Genomic DNA, 26863 nt, shown 5'->3' on the forward strand with positions numbered 1-26863 from the left:
AACCTGAAGAGGCAAATGGCCACAGGGGTGAAACAGTCTTAAATATTTCAAGATTCGTGACATGGAAAAGAGAAGAAGCTGGTTATGTTCTAAAGTGCAGGCGTGCGTGCTAAGTTGCTTTAGTCATGTCTCTTTGCAAAGCTATGGACTGCAGGCTGCCAGGCTCCTCTGTCCAAGGGATTCTCCAGGCAAGAATACTGGAGTGGGTTGCCACGCCATCTTCCAGGGGATCCTCCCAACCCAGGGATGGAACCCAAGTCTCTTACATCTCCTGCATTGGCAGATGGGTTCTTTACCAGTAGGGCCACCTGGGAAGCCCGTGTTCTAAAGTAGGAGTTCCCAAACCTGTATATGCTAAAGGATCATCTCCAGAACTGACGCCCTGCTAGCCTGAAAACCACTGCTCTGGACCTCAGAACTGGAATAAAATACAGGAGTTTCACCAGGAGGCAGGTTCAGTTTTACATTATTAAACAGATCAGACAAACCACATCTCCACTCCCACACCAGACCTAACAATCAAAACTCTCCCAACATGGCAGCAGCTCTCTCCTAGGACATCACGACATAATAGATAAAAGCTCAGGCTCTGCAAGCAGACATGCCCGGTTCCACTCCTGGTTCAGCCATTTGCTGGGCATGCAGCCTTGGTCGAGTTACTTTCTCTGAGTCTGTTTTTTTCAGTTACAGAATATGACTTACCTCAAAAGACTCTTATTACGAACTAGAGACGATTAGCTAAAATTCCAAGCACTGTGGTTGGCCTGAGACGGGTCCCCAATCACCATGAGCAAGTGGTGCCTCTGCCCGCTTGACACGTATCCAGGCTGAGGTGGCAGCGAGTCTTGATAAGCATCCATCCCCTTCATCCCCACCACCACCCTTCCCGCATGTAATATAATGAAAGAGGCTCCAGCCTTAGCTTACTGTGGGCCCTGATTGGCCCAATTGAATCAGCTGACACCTGCCCCCTTGGGAGATGCAATAACACAGCTTAAACCAATCAGCAAATGCTGTTCCTCTGGCCACAGTGGCTGGTGTGAAGGGAGGATGCATATGTGCCCTAAATGGGGCCCATCAGAATGGATTTGGGCTTCCCAGGCGCTGCAAGTGGTAAAGAACCTGCCTGCCAGTGCAGGAGACGTAAGAGACGTGGGGTTCATTCCCTGGGTTGGGAAGATCCCCTTGAAAAGGGCATGACAACCCACTCCAGCATTCTTGCCTGGAGAATCCCATGGACAGAGAAGCCTGGAGGCTAAAGTCCATGGGGTCGCACAGAGTGGGACACAACTGAAGCGTCTTAGCACGCACACACCAAGCAATTCCCTTTTATAATCCACACTGCTTTGAAGTTCTTTTTCTATTACTGAGACTGCAAACATTTCAACTTATTCAGAATCACCTCTTGGGGAGTGGTGAGATATAAACACTTGGATCATTTCTAACTTTATGATTCTGTAACTTCTTAGGACTATTTACATAATTAGTGCCTGTCATAAAATTCACAACATTTATGATGACAGGTTTCTACCTGAAGTCCCCTGTCTCACTTCTCCTGAAAAACTCCTCTGCAACTTTTAGGGCCTGTAGGGGGATAGAAATTAGCCAAGATGGCAATGGTCAGGCTCTCTTGCCCCACAGCCTCTCGCTCTCGCCCCACGTTCTGTAAACAATGACTTTGCATGGTTAAGTAACAGCTGAGATCATTTATAGCAATGCACATGCATATCACGATGTACTCACTTTGCCACGACCCACCTTTGTTCTGTATGCCTATATAGTTCAGTTGCTCAGTCGTGTCTGACTCTTTGAAACCCCTTCAGTTCTACCATATACCTATATGAGCAATACCATCAGTTCTACCATATACCTATATGAGCAATATCTGAAACAGTGCTTGTGTCAGAGTCAAGCATTAGAGAATAAAGCATGTTTGACTTGCTGCAGCAACAGCCACCAGCAAATAAAGGATGTCTGCAGTTCCTACGGCTCCTCTCATCTTCCTGCTTCCCCGCTTGGGCCTTGCCTACCCTGGGTTCGGTGATCGGTGAGACAGGACCCAACTTAAATGTCCCCACTGCTGCAAGGCCTTAAAGAGAAACACTCCCATAAGCACTCTACTCACATGGTTGTAGGCAGGCCTCGGGTGCTCACTGGCTGCTTGCCAGAGGCTCCACACAGCAGCTACAAGGAAGCAGGAGGCTTCTCCCCAAGTGAGAAACCCAAGAAAGAGAAGGACCAAAACAGAAGCCAATGTCTTTAATAACCCACTCACAGAAACAGCATACCATCAGTTCTACTGTGCTCTATTGGTCACACAGACCAACTCCAGTGCAAGGTAGGGGGGAATCCTACACAAGGATGTGAATACCTGGAGGCAAGAATCATGCTGGAGTCTGGCTGTCACACCATGTTCTTCCAAAAGATTTCAACAAAGGAAGCCATTCAGCATAAGAAGCACAGCTCTAGAATGTGGTCACGAGGCCTGAAGTGGTCATGGGTTGGCTACTTCCTAGTGTGTAAAACCCATCAAGGTCCAGTCTCCATAATTGGAAAATGTAAATGGAGTCCCAGATAATGTTTTTTTAAGAGTTATTTTGATGTGGACCATTTTTTAAAGTCTTCATTGTATTTGTTCCAATATTGTTTCTGTTTTATGTTTTTGGCCCTCAGGCATGTGGGATCTTAACTCCCAAACCAGGGGTTGAACCTGCACCCCTGCATTGGATGGTGAAGTCTTAACCACTGGACCCACAGGGAAGTCCCAGGAGTCCCAATTATCAATCACATTGGACACAGAAGGTCTGCTGCTCCTGCTACTCAATGTTCATTGAGTCTTTATCATGTGCCAGACACAGTTTGGAGCATCCCATGCTTATTAGCTTGTTTTCTCCTCACTCCACTCCTAGGAGGTGAGCATAGTTTTTTACCCCCCATGTGATAGCTGTGGAGTCAGAAGCACAGAGAGGTTCATCCACTTGCCCAAAGCTGCATCACTAGGAAGAGGCAATCAGGATTGGAACCTATGTGAGTCAGTACCTGAATCCATGTTCTAAGTCGCTGTACTCTACTGGCACTCTAAGAGAGAGGATGAAAATAATGCAAGCAGATACACAACTTATAAAACATTAGCAGTACTAAACCTTGAAAAAAGCAATCACACTTTAACAGGCACTATGAGTGCACTTATATGAGGGACCTAGAGTAGTCAAATTCATACAGGCAGGAAGTAGACTGGTGGATGCCAGGGGCTAGGGGAAGGAAAGATGGAGAGCTACTGTTTAATGGATACAGAGCTTCAGTTTGCCAAGCTGAGAAAGTTCTGGAGATGGATGGTAGTGACAGTTGCACAAACTGTGGAAGTGTTAGTCACTCAGATGTGTCCGACTCTTTTAGACCCTGCAGACTGTAGCCCACCAGGCTCCTCTGTCCACAGGATTCTCCAGGCAAGCATACTGGAGTGAGTTGCCATTTCCTACTCCAGGGGATCTTCCCAACCCAGGGATTGAACCCAGGTCTTCCACACTACGGGCAGATTCTTTACCATCTAAGCCACCAGGGAAGTCCACAAACTGTGGACTATGGACCTAATGCCACAGAGTTGTATGCTTAAAAACAGTTAATGTATACATATGGAATCTAGAAAGATGGTCCTGATGAACTTCTTAGCAGGGCAGCAATGAAGATACAGACATTGAGAACAGACTTGCAGACACAGCAGAGGAAGGAGAGGGTGGGGCGAATTGAGAGAGCAGCAGGGAAACATACATTACCATACGCAAAATAGACAGCCAGTGGAAATTTGCTGTATAATGCTGGGAGCTCAAACCCAAGCTCTGTGGCAATCTAGAGGGGTAGGGTGGGGTGGGAGATGGGAGGGAGGTTCAAGACGGGGTGGCGGGGGGGACATATGTCTGCCTATGGTTGATTCATGTTAATATATGGCAGAAACAGAATATTGTGAAGCAATTATCCTTCAATTAAAAATAAATTTAAAAGATCATAAAGTCCATGTTATGTATATTTTACCACAATTAAAAAAGCAGACATGAAACTCAGCATCTGATATTCCATTCAGAACCACACAAAATGGAGAACCCCACATATTTAAGCACTTCAGATGCTTAGAAAATAGGTTAGTTGGAAAGCATAGAAAGGAAGCCAGAGGATTTGTCCTTTTTGGTTGGTTCATCATCTTTCTCTCACCTTCTTCTGACTGCTCTTTCCCTCACACACACACAAAAATGTTAGAATAGTTTCCTCTATGCTTATATCTCCCAAGTCGTATAAGTAGCAATTTTAAAGTGGAAATTGCAGTCCAATCCTAAATCCAGGGAAAATCTGCCCACACTATTAAGTGCTTCATAGCCTATACTTTAGACACTACTCTGTGATTATCATTATTTACACTCTTCCCCAGATGTCTCCTGTGTGTTTCAAGAGTCAGAAGTCAGCCCCACAAACTGAAAGCATGGGAGTCAGCAGACAGGGAGCTGCTGGGACCTTGGGGTAAAGATGCACAACAATAGACAGACACCCGGCAGTCAGGGTTTCTTCCTAAACTCCTGTTGTGGATGCGCTGGCTCATCAGAGGTGATGTGGGAAGGCTGCTCTCTCCTGGGGTTGGCACCTTGGATTAACCTTAGACCCCTGTCCTCAACCTCCGGAAGAGGCACTTTCTCCTGGTACACTGGGGAGCCCAGGGCTCATGGCCCAGAGCTCTGGCTACTTCCTCACCACCATGGTCGTCCTGCCCATTTGGGCAGAAGGCATCTCTGGTCTCATTTCAGAAACAGAGAAGACTTCAGTCATAAATGCAGTTTTATGCCCTTAGTTAAGAACATAAATTTTTAATTCACCAACCACTTCCCTTAAGTATCCATCCATGTGGATGTTGTATATGTTGTCAGCTGCTCAGTCATGTCCGACTCTTTTTGATCACATGGATTATAGCCTGCCAGGCTCCTCTGTCCATGGGGATTCTCCAGGCAAGAATACTGGAGTGGGTAGCCATGCCCTCCTCCAGGGGATCTTCCTGACCCAGGAATCAAACCAGGGTCTACTGCATTGCAGGCAGATTCTGTACCACTTAGCTACCAGGGAAGCCCCGTAGGCAGATCACAACACTAGGTGTTATGGAGTGAGATAAACTAAAAGATATAGAAAAGTTTTTTAAGAGAAGGAGATACCATACAAAGGACACAGTTTGTAAAACTCAACCTTCAAAACAATCAGCTCCTTTAAAAAACTACAAATAAAAGGACTTTTCTGGTGGTCCAGTGGTTAAGACTTTGCCTTCCAATGCAGGGGGTGCAAGTGTGATCCCTGGTCAGAGAGGCAAGACCCCACTTGCCCCACGGCCAAAAACAAAACCAAAAAATATAAAACAGAAGCAATCTTATAACAAATTCAATAAAGACTTCAAAAATGGTCCACATCAAAAAAAATTTTTTTAATACAAATAAATAAAATAGTAAAACAAAGATTATCATCCACCGTCATGTTTCTGATGTCTACTTCCTACACTAACTTTTGTGCTTGGGAACACTCCACATCTGAGGTGGCTTTGTAATCCTGAGGGCAGCCTGTGATCACCACAATTTCTTTACTGTCTGTGTGATTTCCACTCGAATGACAGTGTGTAACCTAAGCCTTTTCATGCACCTGAAGAATGGTGAGAACAGTAACAAACTCATAGCCGCTATGACGATTCAATAGGTAATTTATGCCAACGTGTTTGGGAAATCTTTACAGATTAGGCAGAAGTGAACTGTGGATGACATTTCGAGGCAGTAATTTGTTTTCTCCTCTTTCTTTTTCTCCCAGGGAGCAGATTCTGCCCAGAACCTCAGCAGAGGTAGTGGGGGCTGAGGGGGACCGGGAGGTCTGAATGGTTCTTGGTAGCGCTAACATCCTGGCAGCACACTTCACTGGGAGGAGGAAATGGGTAACACAGCCACACGCAACTTCAAGCGAGACTCCTAAGTCCTCCGTGTGGCAAGGAAGCAGCAGAGGGAGAGCTGCCAAGGGCTGGCGGAGACCCAGCCAAGGGAGATCCTGCCCAAGGGTGGCGGAGACCCAAGCCCCTACCGACTTGGTCCTGGAATGGCCCCGGAACCTCCAGAGGGAGGTGGTTTTCCACCACACTAGTGGAAAGAGGAATCTGAGCCAGAAATTGGGCAGCTTTAGAGAAAAAAGTTTAAGTGTTATCTCTTGCACACTGTACTTTTTGCACTGGAGATTATACTCATTCCAGTGTCTAATTTTCCAACACATAATATATTCCTGGCAGTTAGCAATGCTCAGTGCAATGAATGTTTAATAAATGTTCTTGTTTTACTTTACATACACACACACACACACACACACATAAACAAGCCATCTTGTCTGACTAAAAAGAACATACGCATTATACTGCTTTAACGAATAGCAGGACGTATTCTGAAATGACTTTCTATATGCTGCTAGGTACACAGAGGATGCTCAGTGAAAACCTGCTGGCTGATTGGTGACAAACCATCCAGAGTAGGTCTTAACTTCTCCAGACCCTTGAGGTCAACAGTGCCAAACCGCCAACCAGGCGGCTTTGATTAGGGATGTAGTGTGTTGTGATGAGTGGAACTTTTCTCTGTGTAATTTTTATAGGTGTGTATAGACTAGAACTCATGATATGGATGTTATTTTACTTTAAACACTGTGACCTAACAAGCTGAGAATGGAACAAATAGATAAACCCAGGAGGGTAGGACCTTGTCTATCCAGTTACCTAATGCATTCACAGGGTCAGAAAGAGTGCTAGGCACACAGTAGGGATTCAATAAATACCCAACACATTTTGATAGTCAGAAGACACAAGACCTCTACCTGCAAGTACGAAATAATACAGATATTTATAAAATATAAGGTAGCAGTAGCTTAAAAATAGCCAAACCCAGGATTCAAGAACCCAACAAAATCAAGAACAGCATGCAGAACAAGGGCTGGCTGGCTCTCCAGTATCCCCATCCAAAGAGGGGACACTTTCTGAGACACAAAAACCTCAAAGCCTGTGGTTGTGGACAGAGAGTGGAGAGGAAAGAGCCACTTATTCGTCCCAGGTTTCAACTTCCTCCAGCTCCTTCCTGTTCTTCAGCAACATGCCTCTGTGCTTTGGAAGGAGGAGTCTGCCCCAGATACAAAAGCCCTAACATGACCTGCATTCCAGAAAAGTTCTGATTTATGAATTGGCATGGAGACTACATTAGCTGGTGCAGACAGAAGGGCGTCTGCTTTGGGGAGACGGGTATGTGGGGTGTCCTTGCACGAGTGCAGTCACCTCTGGCTCTTGGGGCTTCTGAACTTAGTTCAGGGAATGGACTTTAATCTAAGAAATGACACACTTGCCCGACACAACGAGACATTTAGTGAATTTATTTAATGATGCCAAATATGGGGAGCCCCCTTTAAATGGAAGAGCACCAGGAACAGGAAGAAAAAGACTAACTCGTTATAAGACATCTCAGGGAAACTGAATCCGTCACCTGAGTGCCATTGTTTTTGTTCAGTCACTAAATCACGTCTGACCCTTTGTGACCCCATGAACTACAGCACGCCAGGCTTCCTTGTCCTTCACTATCTTCCAGAGTTTGCTCAAACTCATGACCATTGAGTTGGTGATGCCATCCAACCATCTCATCCTCTGTCACCCCCTTCTCCTCCTGCCCTCAATCTTTCCCAGTAACAGGGTCTTTTCCAATGAGTCAGCTCTTTGCATCCAGTGGCCAAAGTACTGGAGCTTCAACATTAGTCCTTTGAATGAATATTCAGAGTTGATTTCCTTTAGGATTGACTGGTTTGATCTCCTTGCTGTCCAAGGGACTCTCGAGAGTCCTCCAGCACCACAATTTAAAAGCATCAATTCTTTAATGCCATCCTTCTTTATGGCTCAACTCTCACATCTGTACATGACTACTGGAAAAACCATAGCTTTGCCTAGACAGACATTTGTCAGCAAAGTGATGTTTCTTCTTTTTAATATGCTGTCTAGGTTTGTCATAGCTTTTTTTTCCAAGAAGCAAACATTTTAATCAAATATAACTGGGAATGTCACTCAGTGGTGGTTGGGGGAGGGGATAACTAGAGAACTGACTTCCCTATGAAATCAGAAGTGTGAGCATCTTTCTTTCAGCTGGAGCTCACTGAGCTTATGTCTTATGCTGTAAGACACAAAAGACTCCTTCTCTCCTCAAGAAGCTTTGGAGAGACATTAACAACTAACATATTTGGTGAGCAGTGCACTTTCATCTCATGTGATTTCATTTGATTTTAGCCATGAATCACTCAAGGCAGGGACTGTCTTTCCTGGAAAAAACTGGGACGTGGGCTTGGGGCAGAGCAGGCTGTGCTATAAGGAACTGTCTCCAGGTCACTTAGCTATGCAAATAGCGCAGTATGAGCAAGGGCTGCAGCCCACACTCAGGAGTCCTCGCCCTTCCTCAGAACCCCAGAGCATCCAAGAGCACCAGGAAACAAGACCCAACTCAAGGTGGCTGGGAGTACGTGAGGACACAGGAGGAAGGACAAAGGTGAGCGGTGGGGACCAGGACCCGACTGTCTGGGTGCGATCAGAAGAGCTGGGAGTGGGCCCAGCTGCTGTCAGGCGCGTCTTCAAGCCCTCAGCTGCCCTGCAGAGATAGCAGTGCTCTCTGGCAGGCGCTCAGACAGGAGGTCACGCGTAGGCGCTGTTCTGGCAACAGACCGACCAACCTCTCCCTGATCCCAGCTGAAAGGTTGGACAATAACACAGTCTGTAGACAAGGAAATCCAGAGCAGGGCATCCCTCCAGGGAAAACGCTGTGCTGGGCCCAGGCCAGGCCTGCCAACACCTGCGAGCGAGTGAATTCCAAAATGTACAGTCACAGGTTTGGCTCCTCTGAGGCTTGGCTGACAGCATTTCTTCAAAAGAGAAGTGAAGACGAGAAGACACCTTCCTGCTAAGAGCCCCACTCAGGTAACATCACCGCCTTTTGGGAGGGTAGGGAGATCACTAACCCTGGAAGAAAGGGACAACTACACTTTCTTCTCTGGAACTCTCGTGGTTTGGAAACCTGATAAGTTTTATCAAGACATGACTCTCGTTGGATAAATAATTCTAAGTCAGTAACCTAGCCAGGGACACACATCTGAAATATAGCTTGATTTTTACGATAAATTAGCTTCATTTTATTTAATAGCTATAATTTTAGTAAAGAACTATAAGACAAACACAGTGACAAACTAGATAACAAAATGCAAACACGACTTCATTCTTATTAGGATGACTATAAGAAAGAAAGAAAGAGAGAAAGGAAAGGAAGGAAGGAGGAAAGAAGGGAGGAAGGGAAAAAGAAAAGAGAAGAGGAAAGAAAAAAGAAAAACACTGGTGAGGATGTGGAGATACTTGATCCCTGGTGCATTGCCAGTGGGAATGCAAAGCAATACAGCTGCTGGGGAAACAGTTCAGCAGTTCGTCAAAGAATTAACCTAGAATTAACATGTGATCCGGCAATTCCACTTCTAGGTATATACCTAAAATAATTAAAAGCAGGAGTTCAAACAAACATGCCAATGTTCAGCAGCTTCCCTGGTGGTTCAAATGGTAAAGAATCTGTCTGCAATGTAGGAAACCTGGGTTTGATTCCTGGGTTGGGAAGATCCCCTGGAGAAGGGAACAGCAACCCACTCCAGTATTCTCGCCTGCAGAATCGTCAGGGACAGAGGAGGCTAGCGGGCTACGGTTCATGGGGTCACAAAGAGTCGGACACGACTGAGTCTCTTTCACTACCATATGATCCAGCAATTCCACTTCTAGGTATATACCTAAAAGAATTACAAGCAGGAGTTCAAACAGATAGGCCAGTGTTCACAGCAACACTATTCACAATAGCCAAAAGTTGGAGACAACCCAAATGTCCGTGGACAGACGAAAGAATAAAGAAAGTGTGGCGTATACATGCAATGAACTATTACTCAGACACCAAGAGAAATAAAGTTCTCATAAAGGCTACAATGTGGATGAACCTCAAAGACCTCATGCTACGTGAAAGAAGACAGTCATTACAGGATAAATGGAATATCAGACTCATAGAGATAAAAGTAGACTAGAGGTTACCAGGAGCTGGGGAGAAGGGAATGGGGATTACTGATCAATGGGGTTTGGTTTCTATTTCAGGTGATGAAAATGTTTTGGAAATAAAGAGTGGTAATGATTGCCTAACAGTGTGAATGTAATTAATGCCACTGAAATGTATGTTTAAAGATGGTTAAAATGGCATATTTTGCCATAACAAAAACAACTAAACATGAAAACAAAACATAAGGGAGAAAGCAATGTAGAAATTTTAAAAATAACAACATAAGATAGTTTATTCATAAAGTATTTTTTTTTAAAAGAGGATGTGATAATGACACACTGCTCTCATGAAGTTTATTTCCAAAAGTAGAAAAAAAATAGGATAATGGTAATATTTACAATAGGGTTATATTAACAACATTTATATAGTACTTCTTCCATACCAGGAATTAAGTATTATACACATATCAACCCATATAGTCCTCAAAGTGATCCCTTGATGTACCTTCTACTACAAGCTCTATTTTAGAGTTGGTTATTCTGAGACACCTAATGGTTAAATGACTTGCCTAAGAAAAGACTCTGATGATGGGAGGGATTGGGGGCAGGAGGAGAAGGGGACAACAGAGGATGAGATGGCTGGATGGCATCACCGATGGACGTGAGTTTGAGTGAACTCTGGGAGTTGGTGATGGACAGGGAGGCCTGGTGTGCTGCGGTTCATGGGGTCACGAAGAGTCGGACTGAGTGACAGAACTGAACTGAAAGTCACATAGCTAGTAAGTGGCAGATTTAAACTCAGGAAGTCTGGACCCAGAATCCATGTTTTCAGAACTGATCCTTGTGCCAGTATAAAAGACAAAAGGATGCCTCCACCAAAAGAGGTTAAGGTTGCTGCTGCTGCTGCTAAGTTGCTTCAGTCGTATCCGACTCTGTGCGACCCCACAGACGGCAGCCCACCAGGCTCCTGGCCCTGGGATTCTCCAGGCAAGAACACTGGAGTGGGTTGTCATTTCCTTCTCCAATGCATAAAAATGAAAAGTGAAAGTGAAGTCGCTCAGTCATGTCCGACTCTTAGCGACCCCATGGACTGCAGCCCACCAGGCTCCTCCATCCATGGGATTTTCCAGGCAAGAATACTGGAGTGGGGTGCCATTGCCTTCTCCGGAGGTTAAGGTTAGGGATGTATAAAAAAATTACAGACTAACTAAAGTAAGAGAGGGGCTTCCCAGGTGGCACTAGTGGTAAAGAACCTGCCGCCAATGCAGGAGATGCAAGAGATGTGGATTCGATCCCTGGGTCGGGAAGGTCCCTGGAGAAGGGCATGGCAACCCACTCCAGAATTCTTACTTGGAAAATCCCATAGACAGAGGATCCTGGCAGGCTACAGGCCACAGGATTGCACAGAGTTGGACACGACTGAAGTGACTTAGCTCACACGCATGCAAAGTAAAGGACAGATAAAGGTTAATGAAACCGATGTGTTCCTCTTCTTTCAAAATCAGACATTAACTGTTGAATAAACAGTACGGGATATCACTGATCTTTTAGGCTTACCCAAGTTCCTTCCAGGAAGATGAATAATACAGCAGAAGGATCACTGGACTTGAAGTCATAAAATCTGGTTTCAAATCGCAGCCCTATCATTTACTTTATTCTTTTAAGTCTTTTCTGAATTTGTTACAATATAGCTTCTGTTTTCTGTTTTGGTTTTTTGGCCATGAGGCATGCGGGATCTTAACTCCCTGACCGGGGATCGAACTGCGGCTCCCTGCATTGGAAAATGAAGTTTTAACCACTGGATCACCAGGGAAGTCCCTATCACCTACTTTAGTTACTCATTTAACAGGCATTTATCAACCGTCTGCTGGGCACAGGGCACAGCGTGGACCATTTCTCTTGGTGTTTTGAATCCTGGCTTCTCAGCCACAAAATGGGAAGAATTATTCCTCCCTCACCAGGTTGTCAAGAAGGTAAATGAGATAAGCTGTGACCGTTCCCGACTCCCATTTACTCTCCATAATGGCTGACTGAAGACACTTTCTCTTGCTTAACTCCTCAGAATAAAGATTCTTGATAATGATCAGATATATAAATCTCGGCGCTTGTTTTTCAAGGACGGCATTGTGCCTGCCAGGCTGCAGACAAATACTCCCAAACAGCTACCTTGTTTCTTCTGCCCCTCCCTGCTTCTTACCCTCAAGCCAGCCAGATGGTGACACAAGGCAGGGCGCTGATAACAGAGTCAGTCCTTCTCTAGTCTTCCCAGAAGACGTGGGAAGAAGAGAGGGAGGAAGGAGGAGAGGAGAAAGAGCGACCACGGAAGGAAAAAAGGAAACAGGACGTGAAGACACAGATGGGACACTACCTCCATCGCTCCGCTCCCAGTGGGGGAGGAGGGGCTGTGGTCTGTAGGAGGCTTCCGCCTTCCATTTCTCTCTAGAATGTCCTGTCACATCGATCACACCCCAAGACTGAAGATGACAGGAAACTTCCACACCCTCAAAACTAGCGTGAGTGCTGAGTGGCTTCAGTCGTGTCTGACTCCTTGCAACCCTTTGGACTGTAGCCCGTCTGGTTCCTCTATCCATGGGATTCTCCAGGCAAGAATAGTGGAGGGGACTGTCATGCCCTTCTCCAGTGGATCTTCCCAATTCAGGGATCAAAGTTCTCCTGCACTGGCTGGTGGGTTCTGTACTACCAGCACCACCAGGGAAGCCCACCTTAAGCCAGGGCTGGGCTCAAAGGACTCTTCCCATTCCCCCTTCCCTGGCCACCACCACACAGGCACAAGTACGTCATCAGTCTTTAGCTTGCAACAGACCAAAACAGTCAGCTTGGGGCTTCTTAGGTGGCGCCAGTGGTAAAGCACATGCCTGACAATGCAGCAGATACAAGAGACGTGGGTTCGATCCCTGGGTTGGGAAGGTCCCCTGGAGAAGGAAATGGCAACCCACTCCAGTATTCTTGCCTGGAGAATCCCCTGGAAAGAGGAGCATGGCGGGCTACAGTCCATGGGGTCACAAAGAGTCGAGCCTGACTGAAGCGATTTAGCAGGCAAAACAGTCATGGCCCTTCCGGGGTGGCTCAGTGGTAAAGAATCTACCGGCCAGTGCAAGAGATGCGGGTTTGATCCCTGGGTTGGGAAGATCCCCCGGTGAAGGAAATGGCAACTCAGTGCAGCATTCTTGCCTGGAAATCACATGGACTGAGGACCCTGGCGGGCTACAGTCCACAGGGCTGCAAAATAGTCGGACACGATTTACGACTAAACGGCAAGAAAACAGTCATTAAGGAGTTTCATTTTTGAATATTCAGTAATCAAGATAACAGAGAACTCAAATACAAGGTCAATAGGTCTTATGCTGATCACTGGTTATTCACTGAGTTCCTGCTGTCTCGTAAAATGTAGGATTCTGGATGGCGGAGAACATATCTTACTTCAACATTAAGGAATATTTGTTCAACTCATCCCTGGTTTATTCAGCACTGGAAAACAAAAAGATCAAAGATTTCTTTGAAAAAATATGCTAATGAATTGAAAGTCTAGATCACTTAAATAAAGACTGACTTGTTTCACCTAAAGACTTCATGTAATTTTTAAAGTCCTGTGGTGGCAAGGAAAAATCTACCAATAAACAACAAATTTATTTACACTACTTCACCCACGTCTGATGAAATGGGACCACTGTCCTGCTCCTCTGATGGAAGAGAGGAGCCAGGTTAATTCCTCAGGTCACCAGAAAAAGCCATACTTAGGGTCATTATAGACCAGTTGTAAACACTGCCTCTCAAACAGTTCACCTGAACTTCATTGTAATTTGTTACATTGTTTATTTATGTTTTATTATTATTAAATTAAATATTAAATTTTATTTTATTATTAATTAAATATTAATTACTAAACATTAAATTTAAATATTGTTAAGTTGTTCATCGTAATTTGTTAGTGTGAATTAAACAGCATCTGGGAAAATGGACTTCTGACTAGTGAGAAAGGTTTATTTCAACAGAAGATGAATTACATCGAAGAGAAAACATGCCAGGCAAGTCCAAACATGTTTGCCCACCTACAAGCTTGATTCCCATAAGCACCTCCTCCTCTTGGCAACCCATCTTCAACCTCATAGGGTGTAGGTGTTTTGAAAGTTTCCCCTTGCTCATGGTACTATGAAGAGACAGAATCTAGCTTCATCCTAGACACCAAAGGATATGAGGAATTCATCACGCTTTGAAGGGGGAAGTTTTTACATCAGCCAGCCTTACCAAGCTCTAAATCTGAGAAGCATGCCTGTTTCCCACCAGGTGATCTCTGGCTTTGCAAAGCTGGGATGCGAATGCAGAAACGTTAATTCTCTCACATAGCAAAGAGGAACACTTGACGGGGACGACTGAAAATAGTTTAAATATTTTTCATGATCCCCTTTTGAATTACAAATGATAGTCAAACAGAGGTCACTTCTCTTAAGTAATCCTCAGAACTGCAGACCCTACAGTAAACAGCACTCACAGATGGTTTCCTTCCTTGCACATCAAGGCTCTCCCTCTTTGGAACTGGCAGCTTACTCAGGAGATAAGGATCTTCCTGATCTCTCCTCACTTCAAAATGAGGGGTTTAGACAGAGGCCCTGGCAGCTCCCTGTTAGTCCTGGTTCTGAATGATGCCCAAGAAGATCAAGATCAAGTTTTATGCCTCCAATATTCTACACCCCATGCCAGAGCCCCTTTCCTTCTTCTGACTGTATTTCCTAAAGCCAAGCCTACCACTTTTGAGAAAGCACCAAATTCATTGTAGGGAGAAACAGCAAGCTGAGCCCACTAAGAAGACCATGCAGGTATAAGGAAAGACCCCAGTCTGCAGGGCAAGATGACCGTCTCCTGGCAAACTAGCCTCAGTAATTGGTCCCACTGCATGGCTCATAAATGTCTCAGTCTATTACCGCACAATATAAGAGCATTATGTACCCTCAAGGAGAAAATGCATATGACTCGTAAGGGAGAGAAGAGTGAAGGTTATAGGTGAAGAGAATTGGTGGGCAGGGTGTAGGAAGAAAGGCTGAAGATCTAGAGGGAAAGAATGGTAACAGGACAAAGATATACCAACTGAAGACATGGAGAAGAACTGGAACCAGAGTCAGACATGTGAAAAAATTCTATTATACCAATGGAGCGCTAATCCACACTTCCTTGGACTTTGGAACATCCTAACAGAACAGAGTTCTCACCTGCTTCTCAAACCAATGGTGGGGCATCAGGTATATCCATGTTACCACAGCGCCATCTAGTGGAGTGGTGGGACTTATAATGACCTAATCAGAACTGTTACTACTGTTCAATCCCTAAGTCACGTCCAACTCTTTGGGACCCCATGAACTGCAGCATGCCAGGCCCTGTCCTTCCTTGTCTCCAGGAGTTTACTCATGTCTCCAGGAGTTTACTCAAACTCATGTTCATTGAGTCAGTGATGCCATCCAACCATCTCATCCTCTGTTGCCCCCTTCTTTCCTTGCCCTCAATCTTTCCCATCACCAGTGTCTTTTCCAACGGGTCAGCTCTTCGCATCAGGTAATCAAAGTATTGGAGCTTCAGCTTCAACATCAGTCCTTCCAATGAATATTCAGGGTTGGTTTCCTTTAGGAATGACTAGTTTGATCTCCTTGCTGTCCAAGGGACTCTCAAGAGTCTTCTCCAACACCAAAATTCAAAAGCATCAATTCTTCAGTGCTCAGCCATCTTTATGGTCCAGCTCTCACATCCAGACATGACTACTGGAAAAACCACAGCTTTGACTATACAGGCCTTTGTTGGCAAAGTGATGTCTCTGCATTTTAATATGCTGTCTGGGTTTGTCATAGGTTTTCTTCCAAAGAGCAAGCATCTTTTAATTTTGTGGCTGCAGTCACCATCCACAGTGATTTTGGAGCCCAAGAAAATAAAATCCATCACTGCTTCCACTTTTTCCCATTTATCTGCCATGAAGCAATGGGACTAGATGCCCTGATCTTAGTTTTTTGAATGCTGGATTTTAAGCCAGCTTTTTCATTCTCCACTTTTACCCTCATCAAGAGCCTCTTTAGTTCCTCTTTGCTTTCTGCCATTAGAGCAGAATTGCCTAGGACTAAGTCCATATTGAAAATATTTCAAGCAGTAAATAAAGATGACAAAATCTATTACTAAGAAATACATACAACTTAAGTTCAAAATTTTTTTTATGTCCGACAGATTACCTCCTCTTAGAACAAGTGAAGCATAACTTGATATTCCACATTCTGAAAGATCCCCCCTCTTTTAAAACTAACTCAGCCCTCAATGAAATTTTTAATGAAAAAAAATGATATTTTTTATAATAATATCTATTTTCAGCATCTCTTCTCTTAAAGTTAGATATAGATGTCATGAAACATGTTTATTACATATAAATATTTCATATATAATCATTAAATACTAACATACATTTTTACAATACAATACAATACAATTTTATTGCTTTTCTTTCTCTCTCTATGGTTTTCCCATGAAATTCCCTTGAAAAGTTACAATAGTGTAAATCTCAGTGATTTATTGTACAACTGATTATACTAGTCATATTAGGACCCAGGATATGGGGCTCCAGAAATACTATAGATTTTTCTATGGCATCAGGCATGAGTTCTGGGAAGCAACATAGGGTGAGGGCAAAGCACACACTTTGGTTCAGATCTCGGCCAGAATTCAGACCCCACCACTTACTGAGTGACCTTCAGTTCAGTTCAGTTGCTCAGTCGTGTCTGACTCTGCGACCCCATGAATTGCAGCACGCCAGGCCTCCCTGTCCATCCCCGACTCCTGGAGTTCACTCAAACTCACATCCATCGAGTTGGTGATGCCATCCAGCCATCTCATCCTCTGTCATCCCCTTCTCCTCCTGCCCCCAATCCCTCCCAGCATCAGAGTCTTTTCCAATGAATCAACTCTTCGCATGAGATGGCCAAAGTATTGGAGTTTCAGCCTCAGCATCATTCTCTCCAAAGAACACCCAGGACCGATCTCCTCCAGAACTTATTCAATTTCACAAGTCGGTATCATTCCTGTCTGTAAAATGGGAATGCTAACATCCACTTCACTGGATTGCTGTGAGGCTTCAGTAAAAAACAAGCGTGTAAAATGGCCATCACAGTGCTGACATTTAGAAAGTGCTAAGTATATACTAATTTTTTTCAGCTGCCCTTTCTGAAGAGCCCCAACAGAGAAAGAACAATGTTCATTTTCAGTCGAGTATCCATAGTAAGTGTCCTCTGTCTTGTTTGATAAAAACACAAAGGTGAGAGAGAAGAAAAGCCCTTCCAGGATCCTGATACCTGCCCTCTAGTTTTCAACTGAGAGTCAACCTATTAATGAGCACTAGGGTGAAAATGGAATTTTGCCAGGCAAGGTACCTGGGAGAGTTCATAACACACTTGACTTTAATTCATGTGCACTATAATCCTGTGGGTTAAAGGGCCATAAAAGTTGTTCTGGTTTTGCTTACACTTCAAAGGAAGCAATTTAATGGCCATGAATTACAGTTTCCCGATTACACTGTAACTATGAAACGCAACTGTTCTGGTATGATTTCCAGTCTGGCTCCTTTACCAAAGGAACTTCAAGGAAAGAATTTAAACAGAATAACCTTTCCAGGCGTTCATCCAGCTTCCTCATGTAGGAGACTCTATCTTGGGAGCCCAAGAATACATGTGCACACAAAGCATTATGTGGGGTTTAGGACTAGAGTATGGTCAGCCATAGAGTTGAGTTGGGGACAACCCAGGAGGAGAAGGGGATGACAGGGGATGAGATGGTTGCATGGCATCACTGACTCAATAGACATGAGTTGGAGTGAACTCCGGGAGATGGTGAAAGACAGGGAAGCCTGGCATGCTTCAGTCCATGGGGTCACAAAGAGTCAGACACAACTTAGTTACTGAACAATATGAAATGAGGAGCCACTAGACACTGTTCCCTAGGGAGACCCATGTGATGACAGATGTTATCAGATATAAACAAATGGAGTAACAATGACAACATTTAAAGGGAGGAGGGTCCTATTAAGAATGTAAGCAAAGAAAGATTTCACAAATGGGGGCTCTTCCTTTCTTTTCAATCATTCACCAGTAAGGTTAAGGCAAGCCTAAGAGATCCCCACTGTCCTGAGACTCAGCAGACAAACTATAAATCTTTGCCACAGCAGCAAACAAATGCTTACAGCAGGAAAGTGATCACATGTGGGGGATTGAAGACTACACTTGGAAATGGATTCAAACCCTGGTTTATCAACTGACTAGCTGTCTGACCTTGGACAACGTCCCTGTACACTGGTCTGGTCATTTAAAATAGGGATGGTCACCTAGCTATACAGGGGGCCGGGGCTCAGGGGTGCAAAGAAGCTAAAATGAGAGGATGCGAGAATGTAGGTCAAACCACCCGGGAGGGCTCCATCCCTCATCTCCAGTTTTCCACAACTATCAACATGGCCATGGCTTAAAGATGTAAAGAGGCAACTTTAGCATAATACTGCAAAAATAAAACATAAGTTTCTGCTCAGTACTGAGTCCTCTCACAGAGCCCCATGAAAACTGCAAAGAGGGTAAAGAAAAGGTGGGGAAACCAAGTCCCTCCAAGCTCCCCGCTTGGTCGTTCACGATCATTACCCTGATGTCCTCACTGAACCAGCCCTGGAAAGAGTGCAGCACATATCTCTTGATATTTAAAGTTTATTTCCAGTCTGGGACTTTCTTGGTGGTCCAGTGGCTAAGACTCTGCCCTCCTAATGCAGGCGGCCTGGGTTCCAAACTGTTCAGGGAACTAGATCCCACATCCTACAACTAAGAATTCGTATGCTGCAAGTAAAGATCCCATGTCCTGCAACTAAGACCTGGCACAGCCAAATAAATGAATATTTAGAGTTTATCTCCAGTCTGCTCAGAGCTGACCTCTGGACCAGATGTGGCGTTTGAGAATCAGATTGTTCCTGAGCTCTGTGAGTGGGGGTTTTATGTGCTCTGAAGACAAATGGGCATTTAGAGAGTAAGAGAAGAGGAGAACTGGGGGTCTTGACTGTATTTTTGGGAATCAAATCTACTATAATGTTTTAAGATTAGTTTAAAAAATAAAGATTTGGGGTTTGATGTTTGCATTAAAGTGCTTCTCATGTAGCTCAGTGGCTAAAGAACCTACCTGCAATTCAGGAAACACAGGAGACCTAGGTTCGATCCCTGGGTTGGGAAGATACTATGGAGGAGGGCTTGGCAACCCACTCCAGGATTCTTGCCTGGAGAATCCCCACGGACAGAGGAGGCTGGTGGGCTACAGCCCATAGGGTTGCAAAGAGTCGGACACGACTGAAGCAACTGAGCACGCACGTACGTTTGCATTAAAAGCACAAATGTGCCCTGATTATTCAATTTAACTATATGCAGTGGTCCCCCAGGATAACATTTAAGGCTGTTGGAGTAAAAATATACTTTGTAGGGAAAGCAAGCCTTGCCATTCTGACTTATAACTGATTGGAAAGGGAAGGTGGGGGGTCAATGAGGGGTGGTGAGCGTGTGCAGAGTGTTGCTGAGGCTGGGTAAGAGAGGGCAGATAATACGTGTGGAGAGGCACAGCTCAGGAAGGCTCAGGCAGACCCACCTCTTCCTACCAAAGGGCAGCTGAAACCTGCGCCCCACCTTACCAGATGGAAATGCCGGGTGATAATATGGAAAGCCCTTCCCTCACAGCTGTCTTCTCTCACGTTTTTAGAAAATGTGTGAGAAAACGGTGCCGTGATAAGCAACCCATGCATAACTCCAACTTGCTCTGAGAAGATTTCTTGTGAATATGAGAGATGGTGAATCAGGGAAAAAGCAGCTAGTTTCTGTTGTTCCTGGGGCCTCTTCGGTTTGGTCATTGCCAAAGACAAGGTAAATCAATGAGGTCTGTTTTCATGACATCTTTAAAAAAATCAGAAGCGAGCTGAATTCAGATCAGTAGGTAAAGGCAAGAGGTATGGCACACTGACCTGTCTCACAGCACCAAACGCCTGTCTTTCCTGCCCACAGAGAACACAGGTGGGGCAGGGTGCAGCGAGCTCGCTGTGTGGAAGCCCTCCACATGGACCCCACTACTGTATCAACTAACATCATGAACACAACGAACACACCGCAGGGCTACTGGGGACCTGACAATGAACAGGACAAAGGATTCTGGAACCTCTAGAACACAACAGCAATGCGCATCATGAAATTCAGGAACAGGAGCAGCCAGAGACTGAGAAGAGTGCGGGAGGGGAAGAGTCGGATTACTCTTTCCTGATTATTTTTCTCCTGGCAAAAAAATGCTGGGTCTTTCCCCTCCCCGCTTCCTTCCTGCTACCCCGGTTAATGGCTGAGAGAGCCTTTCCCTACTGGTCCAGAACTGAAACCAAAGCCCAAAGCTGAGGACAAGATGCTAAAACCCCCATAGTCTAAAGAGACTGTCAGAGAAACGGCCAACAGCCGGTACCATACATCCTCCCCACCAGGGCAGAACTCTGCTACCACCTCTCCATGACCACACTTGTCCTTCCCAGATTGCGGAGTCTGAAAAAAATGCGAGTTTATCTTTGGCCTTGTTTTCAAAATGAAAAGTGGTTCTACAGGGGATGGGAGAGGGTGCTTTCCCTTCCAGAAGGGAATGTTCTTGGGTATTGATAAGTGTGCATACGTGCTAAGTCACTTCAGTCATGTCCAGCTCTTTGTGACCCTATGGACTTGTAGTCCACTAAGTTCCTCTATCCATGGGGATTCTCCAGGCAAGAATACTGGAGTGGGTTGCCATGCCCTCCTCCAGGGGATCTTGAAGTGAGTCTTATAGACAACAGACTTGTTGCCAAGGGGCGGTGGGGGAGGGATGGACTGTGAGTTTGGAGTTATTAGATCCAAATTATTATACATGGAATGGATAAACAACATGGTCCTTCTGTATTGCCCAGGGAACTATATTCAATATCTGGAGTAAACCATAATGAAAAAGAATATAAAAAAATAATGTCCATATGTGCATAACTGAGCCACTTTGCTGTACAGCAGAAATAAATACAATATTATAAATCAACTCTACTTCAGTTAAAAAATTTAAAAAAGGAAGTGAGTCTGGGGTCAGTTCCCTGGTTAGCTGCCCACTTGAGCAGCTATTTCCTGATCTCGCCCCTCCCTGCCTGAGCAGGGCAGGTGAGAATGGGCGCTCACAGGAAGGCGGTGGCATAGCCTGTACGCCGCCAATTGCTTTGCCACAAACACACGTGTGTCCTATGGGCCAGGTGGATACCATGCAATGCAGCTGAGCTTGAGCCATCGTGCTGATGCCTAATCCCAGAGGCGGCCGACAGAACTAGAACCAAGGCTTCCACGTCCAGCACCTCCACAGTGGTGGGAGGAAGACAGGGGCACAGGGCCCTCCAAATCACCCACACAGGCATGCTGCAAGAGTTCAGTATTCGGATACTTGCTACAGAGGGTGTTACAGAGCAGTAGGGACAACCAGCATGTTCTCCCCGAAAGAAAACAGAATTTTTGTCTTGAACCATCCTCCGACTGATGGGCTTCTTGGGTAGCTCAAATGGTAAAGAATCTGCTTGCAATGTGGGAGACCTGGGTTCTATCCCTGTGTCTGGAAGACCCCCTGGAGAAGGGTATGGCTACCCACTCCAGTATTCTTGCCTGGAGAATCCCATGGACAGAGGAACCTGGAGGGCTACAGTCCATGGGGTCACAGAGTTGGACACGACTGAGCAACTAACACTTTCACTTTCACCCTCCGATTGGCCCACCAGGGCATATGTGCCAAAGTTACCACAGGAGGAAATGGGAAGGAGGGGAAGGAGAGGCTCCCAATCCCCTCTCCTCTGAGCTCCCTGAGTTTTAAGTCTAACCTGTGATGGGCAGAAAGATATTTGAATCAGATGTAAAGTTAAAATTAAAATCAGATGAACGGGCTAATTTTAATAACTAAGGGAAAACCAAGACAGTTGCCGGATATCTCATTAAGGTTCAAAAAAAGTAGGGGAAGGAGATTAGACACAGAATCACTGATAGCAATAAATGCCTGAAGAAATAAGTAAATGCCCTTGGAATTTGAGGCTCCTCAATAAAACAGATCCATGATTCTAACACTTTGGATGTTCATTCTATAGAGGGAGAGGTGGAGAGTTAGGAGAAGAAAAGGAGATAAGGAAAGAATGGAAGGTTCAAATCTGGATCTCAAAGAGCTATTAACCCTGAGTCCACTGTGGTACCATCTACAGTAGCTTAGATGTGGAGACAGTCTACATGCCCACTGAAGGATGAATGTATTTTTCAGATGTGGTATGGTTCTACAACGGAATATTACACAGTCTTGAAAAAGAAGGAGATCTTGCAGTATGTCACAACATGAATGAAACTTGAAGACATTGTGCTAAGTAAAACAAGCCATTCACAGAAGCACAAATTCTGCATGATTCCACTTATATGAGCTATCTAAGATAGGCAAACATATCAAAGCAAAAAACAGAATGGCAGAGATTGGGGGAGGCCAAAAGAGAGAGCAGCTAATCAATGGATATAAAATTTCAGTTATGGAAAATGAACACATTTTAGAGATCTGTACAACACTGTGCCTCTAGATAAGAATACAGTATTGTTCACTTAAAAATCTGTTCCGAGCGTAGGTCTCATGTAAAGTACCACAATGTATAGATTTATATATAAATATATGTATATTTAAATAATGGAAGAAAAGGCAGAAGGGTGAGACAAGAAATACACTCCAGGGCAATTTGTGCTTGGGAGTGAGAGACAGGATTAAATTCATTAGAAAAGAATGAAACTGAAAATTTGAGAAATGACAGCAATGGGTCAATTAACAAACTCTGGGGACTTCCCTGGTGGTCCAGTGGCTAAGACTCCGCATCCCCAGTGCAGAGGTCCTCGGTTCAATCCCCGGTCAGGCAACTAGATCCCACATGCCACAACTGAGAGTCTGAGTGCTGCAACTAAAGATCCATGCGACACAACTAAGACCCAGCCCAGCCAAATAAGTCATTTTTTAAAAAGCTATTACCACTGTCAAGGGGGTGATCTTATACCAAAACAAAAACACTGCAAGTCATGGCCCTTGTCCATACAACAAAGACACTTATAACAAAGCAATGTCAGCAAACGAGTGCCGTTCCCAGATGTGGGTTGCCTGGAGGGGGACCGCTGGTACTGTGATTCTGTGATAGTGATGAAGTCCCTTCCCTTCTCCTGCCTGTCCTTATTTGTAAATAAGGCAAGAGAGGAGGGTAAAAAAAGAAAAAAACAACTCAGGGCCTCTAAACTCTTGACAGTAATGAAGGGCCACGGGCTATGCTCGATGGCTGGTCCCAGTGACCCTGGAGACACAGTGGCAATCGGGCCCTTATGCACACACGCCGGGAGCCTGTGCAGGGAACACACGAGACCCTGCTCGCCTCTGTGAAGTCTGAGGGCCCTTTCCATATTCTACAACTCCACATAAATAAGAAATAAAGGTGGGCGCTCCTCTGGGCTGACAACCGGCTTAGCCTGAATTTCTGGGAAGGAGTCTGCCCTCCCCACCCGGCTCCCTGGGCCCATTAACATTTCTGTGCTTGGAAGTCAGCTAGGCTGAGATCCTGGTGGGAGCGAGGGTGGTATGAATGCCACCACTATTTTTCAGATCTTGAAAAGCCAATGCTAGAAGCTCGAGTAACAACAGTGCTTTGGGAGTAGCTGTATCTCTGAAGTTTTATTTTCCTTTCTCCAGCAACACAGGGAGGGAGCAGTTTAATGAGGAGCAGCAAGCCAGGGAAGCAAAGCAGCAGTGTCAACAAGCAAGGTGCTGGCAATTTCCTAGGTGTCCTTTTCTCATGAATGCCAAAGTCATTTGTTTTGAAAACAAGAGCCCCTCCTTTGCCCTCAGCATCCCTGTGAAGACATTAAACCACAGGATGGAGTGTGTTCAGGCTTGCAGAGCGTGGGCAAATCCACTGAGACACTGCGGGACCTTTTCCAGGTGAGATGATGGCAGAGTACAGGGGCAAAGAGCTTACTAGAGTCTGGAGTCAGACAGACTCAGGTTCAAGTACCAGCCAAGGCACTTGCTGGCAACGTGACTTTGGTCAAATCGTTTAGTCTCAGTTTCTTCTCAGCAAAAAACTAAGGAAACTAGGGTTGCCGTGAAATACCTCACTCCTACACAGTCCACACTCAATAAATGTTAACTCTGTAAAACAGTGTCAAAACAAACAAAATATCTCCAAGCGTGTGGGACTTGGCGCTGCACTGAGATATTATACTCAAAGCACTTAATGCAGTATCCATCACAATACCTATCCAGACTGTGGCAGTCAAGTCAGAAACGCTCTGTGAACCCCTGTAATGGGGGAAACACCCTACTAACATATAGAAAGTTTAGTGGTGATTCGTCCAGGTGGTTTTGGGGGCAGAAGAGCCTGAAGCTAGATGACTTAATGAGCCTTCTCTTAAGTGTCCTTTCCATTTGTGGGAAGATTCTACAATCCTAACTTCAATGTATTCTCATCATCTCATCTAAACTTGGAAACATTTATGAATATATATTTTTAATTGGACCCTTAATGACTCTGCAACATGTATATGTGTAGGCACACATATGCATGAAAGGCTATTAAAGGAGAAAATAACATGGGCTTGTATGTATAATATGGGCTTCCCAAGTGGCTCTAGTGGTAAAGAGTTTGTCTGCTAATGCAGGAGACATAAGAGAAGTGGGATCGATCCCTGGGTCGGGAAGATCCCCTGGAAGAGGGCATGGCAACCCACTCCAGTATTCTTGCCTGGAGAATCCCACGGACAGAGCCGCCTGGTGGGCTACAGTCCAAAGGGTTGCAAAGAGTCGGACAAGGCTGAAGTGACTTAGCATGCATGCACGCATGCAAGAACATCAGATTCCAACTTAGACCATCTATTTCTAATACTGAAGACAGCAGGAGCCTTCAGACAAGTCTCAACCTTTTTGATCTCAGAATTCTCATCATTTAAAACAGAAAAGAAACATTAAGCATGTTTTCTTTTTCATTAAAAATGAGAAACAAAAACCTGGAATACTGTTGTGACCCCAAGGAGAATAACTAGAATGAAAAGGAAGAAGCTGTTGGCAGGTGATATTGTTTCATATTAGACTGTGTATATTATAAAGTTTAGTACTATCCTCAATAATAATGTTGTTGTTCAGTCGCTAAGTTGTATCCGACTCTGCAACCCCATGAACTGCAGCACGCCAGGCTTCTCTGTCCTTCACCATCACCCTGTGTTTGCTCAAACATATGTCCATAAGAGCCTGAAATAATAATGATGATCATTTTTAAAATGACATTGGGAATGGTATTTGTGGGTGTTACAAGATGTTTCTTCACCTTTTCTGAATTTCTGATGGGAAACAGAATTTAGCATCATATTTTCTCTTTGGAGCAACAATTTGGTTGTAGTCAAAATGTATGAAATGATTAAAAATGGACTTTTAAAAATTGACCTCTACTTTTATACTAGTTGACTACCAGAACACACCAGTGATGAAGCTTTTCCATACAGAAAGTAAGGACCGAAGTTTGGGCATGGAACACTCACCAGGGACAGCTGGGCCCAGCGTCTATCCTTGAAAGAAACGTCCAGCGAAGCAAGTAGTCAGATCAACATGAACCCAGAGTAAGCATAGTTTAATAAACTCCTTATTTTCTTCATTTGCTACTATTTTGGTTTGCCTAAAAATGAGTTCTTGCAGGAGAAATCTGAGTATATTTTTGGCAAGCAGTTAAATGAATTACCTTTGCTGATTCATAGAATGAATAGTTATGACAGAGAAAATCCAAATAGGAAAAAGAACAGGAGACGGGGAAAAGTGAGTTTCTTCATCTTTAAATATTCATCATAAAATATTTCTTAGATTAGAGGAAATTCTTATCCATGGTTAAGGATTAGAGGTCTAAAACACCTGCCAAAAAAAAACAACAACAACAACAAAAAAAAATAAAATACCTGCCAAAACATAGCTGTTTTAAGGCATCAGATATTCACTATGATGTGCTCTTTACGGATGTAAAACGTGTGTCACCTGTTTAAATGTATTGAAGATCAAAAAGAATAGGCTGAAAAGGGTCAAGGGAAGATGGTATTTCCCCAAGGAAAACTACGCTTATCCTAGTTTATTTATGAGTCTTCTATGAAAACTTTGGAGAGTTTCTGTCATAGAAAACACATGGACGCTTCTCCCAGAATCATGAGGCTAGAAAGAGGGCTATCACCGCATGTGTTCCAGGGAAAGGAAAGCCTAGTATTGCAACTGGACTGGAAATTGACATTTTTAAATAGGATTTTATATATATATATCCTATGCCATATTATAAGATTAATTCCAAATACATGAAAGTACAAGAGACCTCAAAAATCTCATCCAATCTGACCTGAATTTCCCATTTTACAGATAAGGAAATCAAGGCCCTAAGAACTTATAAACTTGCCTCCAAGGTTGAGGAGTAGCTTTCAAATATCTTCTGCCTCCCATTTATTACTGTTTCTTTGTTTGTTTGTTTCTTTTTTTAAATTCTCTGTCTGAGCTTTGGCTTTCTTGAATTTAAAGGCCAACATGGACACCACTGATTGGTGTCAATCCTCAGTAAGACAACTTAGATTTACTGCTAGTGGTTTAGCGGGTCAGAAAGTCAGCAATACACGTCTGGCACCTGTGTCTAAGAAATTTAGAAAAGGAATATGAGGAAGG

The 26863-nt window shown here is 44.4% G+C and overlaps 1 protein-coding gene across 3 annotated transcripts in view; it reads right to left on the bottom strand.

The window, feature by feature from the left end:
- SMYD3 (SET and MYND domain containing 3) overlaps window positions 1-26863 on the bottom strand; it is a 749543-nt gene that overhangs the window by 220910 nt on the left and 501770 nt on the right. Inside the window, exon 1 of one of the 3 annotated variants that reach the window (XM_070385373.1) lies at window positions 703-787. The exons of the other annotated variants lie outside the window; for them this stretch is intronic. The gene's annotated coding sequence lies outside the window, so the exon portion shown is untranslated. Of the gene's footprint in view, window positions 1-702; window positions 788-26863 lie in introns of those variants that run through there. 3 annotated transcript variants of the gene reach the window in all.

The sequence above is a fragment of the Bos mutus genome, chromosome 16 (assembly GCF_027580195.1).
Source record: "Bos mutus isolate GX-2022 chromosome 16, NWIPB_WYAK_1.1, whole genome shotgun sequence".
NCBI lineage: Eukaryota > Metazoa > Chordata > Mammalia > Artiodactyla > Bovidae > Bos > Bos mutus.